The sequence below is a fragment of the Onychomys torridus genome, chromosome X (genome assembly GCF_903995425.1).
Source record: "Onychomys torridus chromosome X, mOncTor1.1, whole genome shotgun sequence".
Classification (NCBI taxonomy): Eukaryota; Metazoa; Chordata; class Mammalia; order Rodentia; family Cricetidae; genus Onychomys; species Onychomys torridus.
Genome location: NC_050466.1, coordinates 81,114,628 through 81,125,626, shown reverse-complemented (window position 1 = coordinate 81,125,626; position 10,999 = coordinate 81,114,628).

The window sequence follows — 10,999 nt, the reverse complement described above, 5'->3', positions numbered from 1 at the left end:
TGCCAAGAACATAGGTAAAATAATGAGAAAGAGGTTATGCAAAGTGAAACATCTTCACCAGTTGCTGTTTGCCCATGCTTTAGTCTGCACTGGCTTGAGCAAAACCAGTAGAATTTGTTATTGCTTTGGAAAACTTAGAGTTTCTCAAATTGGAGTCCTGTCTCTGTGTATAATGTTGAAGATACTTTTAGGGTGAATTTTGGTTCTGGCAGTCACAGTTGAGACCCAAGCATCTGAATTTTCTAGAAAGCTCTACAGTGATCTCTGTGCTACTTTGTTGAAGTTCACATATTGTTAAGAAAACATGTGGATATTTTGTCTATTAGAAGTAGTTTCTTAAAAGAGAAAAAGTAAGCTTTTAGTTTTTCCCAGAAAATGACTTCAAGAGTATACTAGATTCCCCCCCCTTTTCTTTTACTTTTGATTCAGTGGAGAAAATGATGAACTTAAATATTACTTTAAAATGTTGTAAATAAAACCTTACTAGAAGAGTAATATTTTATTTCTCACTTACATGTTTTAATTCTGTTTAAACGTTCAAAATCAATAATTGCCTTTTGGTGTTGGTTGTCTTGATACTGATTGATGAATAAATTTATCTTAAAGTAATAAGGCCAAAGGGTCACTTAATTTGGAAGATTCATGGCAGAACATATTTTTTCTTTAAAAGCAGAAAGATTCCCTTTGATGAGCTGATGGTTCCATTATGTTCTTCCTCAGCTCTCTTGTGATTACTGATTTACATCAAAGCTTTGCTGACAATTCAGTATTTTCAGTCTGTTCTTTGGACTAAGTGGAAATGTCAGGTCATTTGGTTTTGATTACTCTCTACAAGGTGTAGGAGATGACTTTTATTTAGCCTGAAAAGAGTTACAAATTAGTACTACCTTAGAACCTTTGAGGAATGCCAGTTTCATTTGAAATTCACAAATTAAACCATGTGGTACAACATTTAAAACCTTACATGAAAAAGCTAACACTTCATTTTATTTGTTGTATATGCATATAAAGCTGAAGTGTTAATTAGTTTAAAATTGCAAAACTGTCCTCAAATAGATTTATGTTCGAAATTAAATATTGTGTTACCTTCAAGAGATCTTATTTTTTGAATTAGTTAGAGTACTAAAAGGCTCCTTAAACCTGAGTCCTCTGATTATAGGAAGCTTCCAGTCTTATGCAGTAAAGTATATACTCAACAAAAATATTCATTTTAAATATTAATATTTTGTTACTCTAAAGTACAATAAAATATAACTATAGAAAGCCTTTAACATATATTATATATATATATGTATATGTATATATATATATATATATATATATATATATATATATATATGAATTTTCTGCTAAGAACAAATAATCTCTATGGTGAGGATGTAACTCAATGGTGGAGTACTTGCCTAATATCTTGATAGGCCAGCGGTTTGCTACTCAGCATTGCAAACAAAACAAAACAAAACTGAATAAAAGTAAAAGAGGCCTTCTATATTTCAAAAACATTCTCATTGTAGATGAATAACGCATTCCTTAAAATTATAATCATGTCATTCTTTTATCAGTGCAATGTGGAAGCCCATGGTGAGTCCAGCTCATGGCTTGATTCCATTTTGACTTAAGGTCAGAGAGTTCAGGATTGTTTTTGCTCCCCAAGGCCAAATAACAGGATGATTGGCCAAAGCCATGATTACTAGAATTTTTGAGAATTAAGGAGGTGTTTATGCCTGTTTGTTCCTTGAACCACAGTAAAAAAGTCTTTTTGCCACTTTGCTTTGGGTCTAAAAAAGGCTATGAGTAATAAATTCAGGGCTGTTGCAGTAGTCACTGAGAGCCCTCCTGATTCTATCTTGTGTCTCTTGTCTCTTTCTTATTCCTCACTCCCCTATTCAGGTGTTGTTTGACAGGTTGGCTAGTTCTGACAGTGCAATGCATTTTTATATGATGAAAATTGGTTTTAACTAATTGTTAGCCAAAATATTCATAAATCTTGAGTTTATGGGGGTCTTACTAATAGTTAGATTATTAAATATTTAGAATAAATTATCAGAAAGCACATTTTAGGGAAGAAGTAATAAGAAATGTGTAAAATGCAGAGAAAAACATAAATTATTCTATATTACTATCTAGAAATAATTTGTGTTTGAATTTTATCACATTAACTTCTAGTACATTAATGGTAATATAGAATATGTTTATAAATTTGTACAATGCTTCAAATAATCAAAAAATGTTATATCATTGAATACATTCATATGCACAAATAAAAATGTATTTTTCATATTGTCTTATTTATTGTTCTAATGCTGTAAAAAGACACCATTATGAAGGCAACTTATAAAAGGAGACATTTAATTGGAGGCTTACTTACAGTTTCAGATGGTTAGTCTATGATCATCAAGGTGGAAAGCATGGCAGCAGGCAGGCAGGTATGGTGCTGCTGCAGTAGCTGAGAATTCATCTCTGATGGGCAAGTTACAGTCAGAGAGAAAGCTAGGGCATAGTTGGCTAGGACTTTTGAAACATTAAACCTACCCCCAGTGACCTACCTTCTCCAATAAGGTTACACTTTGTAATCCTTCCTATACAGTCTACCCAACTGAGAACCATATATTAAATATTTGAGCCTATGGGGGACCATTCTCTTTCAAACCACCATACCCATTTATATATGGTTATTATGGCCACTGCGTCAAATTACCAAAAGAATATATGCCATTAACAATACAAATTTAATTTTCTTCTTTGCTAGGGGTGGGACTTTGTGCCTATTTCTATTTCTTTTTATTAGGACTTTGGCATTAGCTATATCAATCACACTATAGAGAAAGCTTCATGCTCAGGAATACTTGGTCAAAACAAGGTGGAAACTGTATTTTTTGTTTGTTTGTGTGTGTGTGCACTTATTTTGTGTTTGTTTGTTTGTTTTTTTAAGAGAAAGAAGAATAAGAATTTGTATGGGTGAGACATCTTAGAGAAGCTGCAGAAGAAGAATGAATATTATCAAAGTGTAGAAAAATTTCAAACATTAAGAATTAATTTCCTACAATTCTATGGCACTAACCATAAAAGTTAGTTTTCTGCAATTTTAAAGCTATGAGTCGAAGAACAAATGTTGACTGGGTTGACTCATTTTGAGTCTTTTCTCCTTGCCTTCTTCTTGGTTTCACATGGTTTTATCTCAATTTATATATGTTGAATTTTTTATATGAAGATAATATATATATTGATAAGGCCCATGCTGATGATGTCAGCTCAACCTAATTACTTTTTTAAAACATTTTGCCTGTGAATATAGTCAAATTCTGTATTACAGGAGATTATATCCTCTGTATATGAATTTGGAGAAAAATACAATCACTCACATACCATTATCTAGAAGTAGTATCATTATTATATTTCTTTACCACTAAATATAATACAAGTATACAGAAATCTTTAGTGTATTACTTATGCCAAATTGTATATTTGTGCTTTCTTCAATTTCTATAATTATAAATGATAACTATTTTCTTGGATAAATCCGTCAATATAAAATGAACAATGAAAAGGGTAGATATTATAGGAGTTTGCACAATATATTTCATCATTACTCTCCAAAAGAAGCATCGGTGCAGAATTAGGTAAACAGACATAATCATAACTTTGGAATCACTAAATGTTGTTTTGTTTTGTTTTACTAGCTTTGTCATTAGAAACTTAGGTTTGTAAAACTGACATGCCATGTAGGTTTTCTGCATTTTAACTAATTAGGTAATTGATTGATTGATTTTTATGGTTTGTTAAATTCACACACAGCCTTCCATTATAACCTTTTTCTTTTCCTTTCCATGTTTTTCCTCCTTCCAATAGACCTTTTCTTTATTCATGTATTCCATTGTGCAAATTTCTTTACCTGACCTTTTTCCTTTAAGACTTCTATCCCTCTCAGGGACCCCTTTCTGTTTCCACTGACAAGACATGTATTTGCTATACTTTAAAATAAATGCAGATGCATGAGAATATAAGTCTCATGTAGACGTAGAAAGGAAGAGTGAGAGGTCAGTATCATGATAGCATCATAGCATCATGATCTTTCAGAAAATTAATCAAGTCTGTGAGGCTTAACTCAATCTTAAAGTACATTAATTTATTCATGAGAACAATTATAAGTCAATTACCTCACACAAAGCTCCATATTGTAAAGGTTTAAAGGTCTCACCACGTTTCAATATCATTGAACTGGAAACAAAAGTTATAATACATGAACTTAGGCAGATAACTCATATTTAAAACATAGTTTTACTCCATTAACATAAAAAGCCGTGAATAACAATGAATTTTGATAATTTGATAATTCTTGTTTTAGAATTACAGTTGTTAAATACATACATGCCCATAAACTCATTAATAACTTATAGCACTTCCACATGCCTCAAAAGCAGTATCATTATATGCCCATATTTTGGAGAATGAAAAATCCTTTTTGAAATTGATGTTCTTAACACAGAAAAGCTCCTATGTAATGTAAAGCAAAGTATGACTCCTCAGTTTTCCTAAATGAAGAAGTATGTGAGTATAATAATTCTTGCCAACTCAAAACCACAGATTCAAAATAAAACTGACTCATTGATATGCTTCTCATTGAGAGGTTAAATCTCTAAATCCTGTAGTTGAACATGGACTAGATGTCAACTACTTTGAGAAATAGATTATAATGGAAGTGATGCTATGCTATTTTCAGTCTTTATGAATTTGAGCTTCATCTTGGAGCTCCAAAAGCAGTCATGCGAAAGTTTAAAACTTTGCTAAGTAATACACAATATCTGTTAAATTTATTGATTCTGAAATCTGCACTGTGAAAATCAAGTCACCAATATGTAACAATCTTTATCAAGGCTGTATACCACAGCATCATTAGTTTGGAATAAAAGAAAATTAAGTGAAATGAGTAGTTTAATTACTTCTATTATGTGCACACTGGAGAACATAAGGGTCTATTAAAAATAAAAGATTAAATCAGTGTGTGTTGATCTGAAGGGATGCCAAAAAAATAACCATTTTTAGGGGCCATCTGTCTCTGCCCTAGGGTATTTAAAGGAATGCCAAGGAGTGGACTTCCCTTCAGCACAGCCAACTGCAGACTATCCCAGACACCTCTACTCAGGCCAATGATCCACTCATCATCTTTATGCAGACCCACTTGGTAAAGCCACTAGGAAACCTAAAAATGGGCTCCAACAGGTCCCCCCTTCTTAATATATAAAAAACAACTCCCCATTAAGAGCTGACAGTAATCTCCATAGTTTTCACACCTCCCAGTACAGGAGTAGAGGATGATAAAGATGACATTTCTTTCTTGGAATGTGTCTAAGATGACTACAGTGGTCTTAGCTACATAAGACACTTTAAATAAAAAAAATTCTTGCCAGGCGATGGAGGTGCATGCCTTTAATCCCAGCACTCGGGAGGCAGAGCCAGGCAGATCTCTGTGAGTTCGAGGCCAGCCTGGTCTACAAAGCAAGATCCAGGAAAGGCACAAAGCTACACAGAGAAACCCTGTCTCAAAAACAAACAAACAAACAAACAAAATAAAAAAAAAATTCTTGATGTAATTGTATCAAACTTAAAAACTTTCTTGGGCTTCATAATTAAGATTAACTGGTTAAAATAATTCTAATATAAATATTGCTATGCATAGTTACAATTCTCTCATTCTTATAACTTAAAGCAAACTCTTAATAGAAGCATTCGAATTTCTTGCTAATAAAACATAGGATAAATGTCTGATGTGTTCACACCAAACTTAAATACTTTCTTAACTTCACCAAACCATGCTACATCAATATCAATATGTTAACATAATAATTCTAAGATAAACATTACTATACACAATTATAATTCCTATAAACCTACTCTCAATATAACCATTAACACTTTCTTAGAAACCTACATTCAAAAACAATTTTTAATAGAAGTATACAAAACATAATATTAATTCACTCAAGTAACACTAAAATATTTTTAAATTAAATAGACAGGATTATTAATACTCTCCCTTTTCTTTATAATTTTTTTAAGAAAAAAAACAAACTTCTCTATTTAAACAGTTCCAATTTTAAGCAGTTCCATTTTTACATAAATAGTTCCATAAATCATCAACATTGATAGAGTCTATGTACACAAGTTTCATTGCAATGCTTAAGTTCAAAAGGTCAAAAAGAGTTCTGTTACCATTTCTAAAAGTTCCTCTGCGTGCCTGAAATCAGGGCCTGTCTTGTCAGCTGCCCATAAGTCTATGTATAGCAAACAGCTCCAAAGATGAGGAGTCCGATAACTAAAACATTTGCAGTTAACAATTTTGGTTAAAACAAGCATTTCTGCAACTCTTGTACTCAGCTACCACTGAGCTTCACAGTCTGTAGCCTTCCATAACCAGGCTGTTCCTAGACCCTGTGTCCTGATGTTAGAGAGCTTTACCTCACAGCCACATAGGCTCAGTGCTCTCTCAGCTGCCAGGAGCTGAACCATGAACCTCTCACAGCAACCCTGGCCCTGGAAGGATCCCACTACCTACCTCACTGATGGTCCAAGTACTCAGCACCTTGGGTCTAGGAGTCTTCTATAGCATTCAGCAGTTTCTGCAGAATCCTAGTCTGCTGTTCAGCCTGGAGCATTCAGTAGTTCCTGCATGTCTAAGCTGCTCGTCTGGTATGGACACTGCTTCTCTACTACTGGAAGTAGTCTGGTTTCCACAGGCTCCACTGCTCACTGCTGTTCACTGTTCATCTTTCCCATGATGCAAGCCATTGGGCTCTCCAAGCTGCTCTGCCATTCGCCTTTCTCATAACTTAGCATGTTCACTTCTCACCGTGGATTCTTCACAGCAGAAATCCTGAAGACCCTTGCCACTAGTGCTGGCTCTGCTTTTACTGGCTCTTACCAGCTTGGGGAAGCTATAATGTCTCCATGGGTCCCAGCTGTGGACACCTGGCTGTTACTTTATGAAACTAGAAGTCTCTGAAGCTGTTTTTGTTGTCATTGGTGGCTTTTAGAATTGCCAATTTGCAATATGCTATGGACACTCCTTTCTGCATCCCAGGTTCCTACTTTACTCTAAATCATGTTTTTTTTTTTTTTTTAAAGTTCACAATATAATCCCTCTATTAAACCTTCACCATATCCTTAAGACCTAAATCCCATATATTCTAAACCTACATTTCTCTGACTTACTTTATTACAATTCTTATTTACAACTAGCATGGCCATTTACTACATGTACTTACATTAAGCATTTAGACTCACATTCCACATATACTTATTTATACTTCTTACAAGCTTATAGTCTTAAAGAAATTTTATAGGACTACATTAGTAAATATATTTCTTACATTCATAAAAGGTTATATTCTCACTATATGTCTTAAATAAATTCTATAAATCTATTTTACAAACTTATATTAATAAGGAAACTCTATAGGATTATCTTAGCAAAGCTACTTCCTACTCTTAACTAACTTACACTAGGAAGACTCTCTTAGCAAACTCTCTATAGGGCTACCCTTACAAATATCTAACTTAGCAAACACCTAAAGATTTCTTAACACCTCAAAGAGATTAAAAAATTATTCTTATCATTTAGAAGAGATGTTAAATTATCTTCCAACAAGACAGAGTAATTTTCTTTGGACTTCATTTCAATCCATAAAGAGAATGAGAAGAAAAACCTTGTAAGAAACATTCTTTTTCTGAATTGCTCAGCTAGTCATTCTGTAACAGTCAACTTCCCATCAGGAAAAGACAATTGTCTAAATTGGAGTGGGGTTCCAGATTTGCAATATTCAGCATGGTCCCCTGCTAGACTATTTACCTTGAAGGCTTAATGTATTTCTAAGTGACTTCATTGCTCTTATAAGTAGTTCTTTGTCATCCAGCTATCATAAAAAACACTGTGCACAGCTATTAGGGAATATAAGGCATTTTCTCAAAGGAGCCTGTAAAAGCCTAAAGGGGCATAGCTTCAAGCTCTGTTTTCCTTATAGTTTTTCATAGGAACTGAGATTCAAAAAACTCTCAATTTTACTCTTTAATTTTTTAAAAGCTGTATTTTAAGTTTACCACGACCATCAATTTGAGCTGAAAAAAGGTTTTTTCTGGGCAATACTTCCATCCTTAGTGGAAAAAAAAAACACTTTTCCCAGAATGCATTTTCTTATCAGCCCACTGTTATGTGCTATCTTTCAGACTCTGTTTCCCATAATTCTTTTCGGATCCAGAAGTCAACTTCCAGTTCTCTTTTACTGGGCTTTTTTTTTTTTTCATATTGACATATTGAAAATCAAGAGTAAATGAGCTTTTCCCTTAACTATGGGAGATTTTTGTTATCCCTAAGCTCTCATTAGGACAGGTGTATTTCCTTAATCAGCCCTTTCACCTGACCCAGTTTCTGAGCTGGTTGCATTCATTTGTCTGCATGCACTCAGACAACTATCACCTCTCACTTCTTCTCACCAGAAGTCAGTGGGGGAAATGGAAAGTGCTTGAAGCAAAGCTTTTGTGTGATGGAAAAAAGAGCTTTTCTCCTGGACAGTTCTCCATCCTGTCCTGGCTTGGCTCCTCCCCCAGATGCTGTCCCAGACTCAGCAACCACTGTCAAGGCTCAGCTTTACTGCTTTCTCCAGCAGCACCTACCATCAAGGAGGAATCTACCTGGTTCAGCTCCACACTCCAGCAAGCTCTTGACAATTGCAGGAACCCTAGTATCCCTGAAATACACTCAAACTTGGAGGTGCTGGCTAATTGCTTCTCAGCGGTTGCTTAGAAATGAAGATACAATGCTAACAGAGAGGGTTTGAATTGCTTCAGGGGATCTTTGTGCTAGGGTGAATATGAGCAACCTTTCCATTCTGATAGATGCCCACCCAGAAACAAAGCCCTTGACACCTCAGCTCAGCTGCAGCCTAAAGGCTTAGCTTTACTGTTTCCCCCAAGCCACAGTTTCCTGTCCCATTTGGCTCCCTGTGGCTCTTTGCCTGCACTCTCCCAAGCATTTATGGTTAAGTTCTATTTAAATTCAGGGGATTCTGACTGCTGGTTTTTACTGGCTAGAAGAGACAGAGCTTAGAAGAGAGATTTTTGGGATCTCAAGCCCTGACTTCCTCATTGCAGGGAGGATTTTTAAGCTTCCATTGCTTCCTTCTCACCAGCAACCCTTCTCCCCAGTCTCTTCACCTTTAAGGGAAGCTGTCCTTGCTTCAGTTTCTGCCTTCACTTTATTTCTACTAGGCTATAACCATAGGGAACTTCTGGCTGCTGATTTTCTTGACTTGGCAGAACTTAGAGTGAACCATGGTAAATTCTTGCACTCTTCCAGGTGAATATAATTTTGCCCTTACAGAAAGAGAAACTGTGAAATCTGAGACACAAAGATCTAAAAAGCTTTTAGCTTTTTAGAAATAGTTTACTAAGTTTTTAAAGAAAGCTTTTAGTTTTTGAGAAAGATGACCAAATTTCCCCCAAACTTCTATTCTCTAAACTTTTTGGCTTCAACTAGTTCTGTTGGTAATGTGTTGTATGAGTTTTCTCAGGCATTGCTGACAGAGCAGAGGATTTTTGTTTCATCTGCCTGCATCTGCTGCAGGGGAAATCTCTTTACAGTGTTGCTTGGATTTAGAATTTTAGCTTTTCCAAGGCCAAAATCTTCCATAGGAATCTTTTTTTTTTTCTGCCTGATAGGCTCAAAGAAGATAGATTTTTTCCCCAGCTTGCCTTCCTAGTACCAATGTTAGAAAATTAAAGACATAGTTTCTGAAAATTAAAGACATAGTTTCTCTGTCTTGTAGTTTATTCTGTTTTTCTTTCTATATTCCTTATCCAATATTTCTATGTACTACCTTATTCTAAATTTCTTCCTGTATTATATTGCTACACTCTACCTTCCTTATTTTTCATAGATAGAAATTAAGAGAGAAACAGAAAGAGAAATATTGATAGAGAAGATTATACACTGTAGCCTTATACTTGAACATCCTTCCAGTCTGTTTTTTTAAAATTTTTTATAAAACTCTCTGCTACATTTAACTTTTTTTTACACTACAAAACCACAGTGGCCTGACTACTTTTGCTAAATACTCTGGAAAAAAAAGAAATATATATATACTTTTTTTTCTTTTTTGTCTTAGTGCATGTTCAGTGGCATCATCTGTGGGGGCCCATCCCTCACTTTCACATTTCCTCAGAGTACTCTTGAGTAGAAGCAGCAGGAAATATTAGTTGGAAGGACAGAGGGGAGATTAAAAGCTAGAAATTTCAGGATAGACTCTGGAGGGCCTGGATCCCAATCAATCAGTCAAGTGCAGACCATTCCAGATACCTGTACTCAGACCTGTGGTCCAATCATATCCCTTATGCAGCCCTGCTGGGTAAAGACACTAGGAAACCTAAAAATGGGGTCCAACAACCACTTTCCCTAATATCAAACAATCAGCATCAAAAACATACATACAAGTAACATTTTACAGATGAATTATGTATTTATGTATGTGTGTGTGTATAAAACAACAGTTATTATTTAAAGAGGCCATGAATTTGAAAGAGATCAGGGAGGAGTATATGGGAGGGTTTGGAGTAAGAAAAGAGAAAGGAGAAACAATGTTATCACATAATTTCAAATAATAAAATAGTTTGGAAATTTCTTATAAAACCTGAAGTGGAATTTCATATGAATCTTGTGATTGTCATCTTAGATAACTATCCCATGCAAATAAACTTATATAATAATCTTAAACCAAAGAGCCCAGGTATTATTCAGAAACTGAATCATCCAGTAAACTAATTCCAGTATAAAAGTTTTTAAAATGCAACAATTTGGATAAAGGTTCAGAAATTTGTGCCAGGTAGAAAAAAGACCCATTCTCATAGTTATCTATGGGACATTGTGTATATAACTGTTTTAAAATTGAAAGATTAAAAGAATGGAAAACAGATTAGTTATTGTTGAAAATCACAAAATGTTCCATAGAGA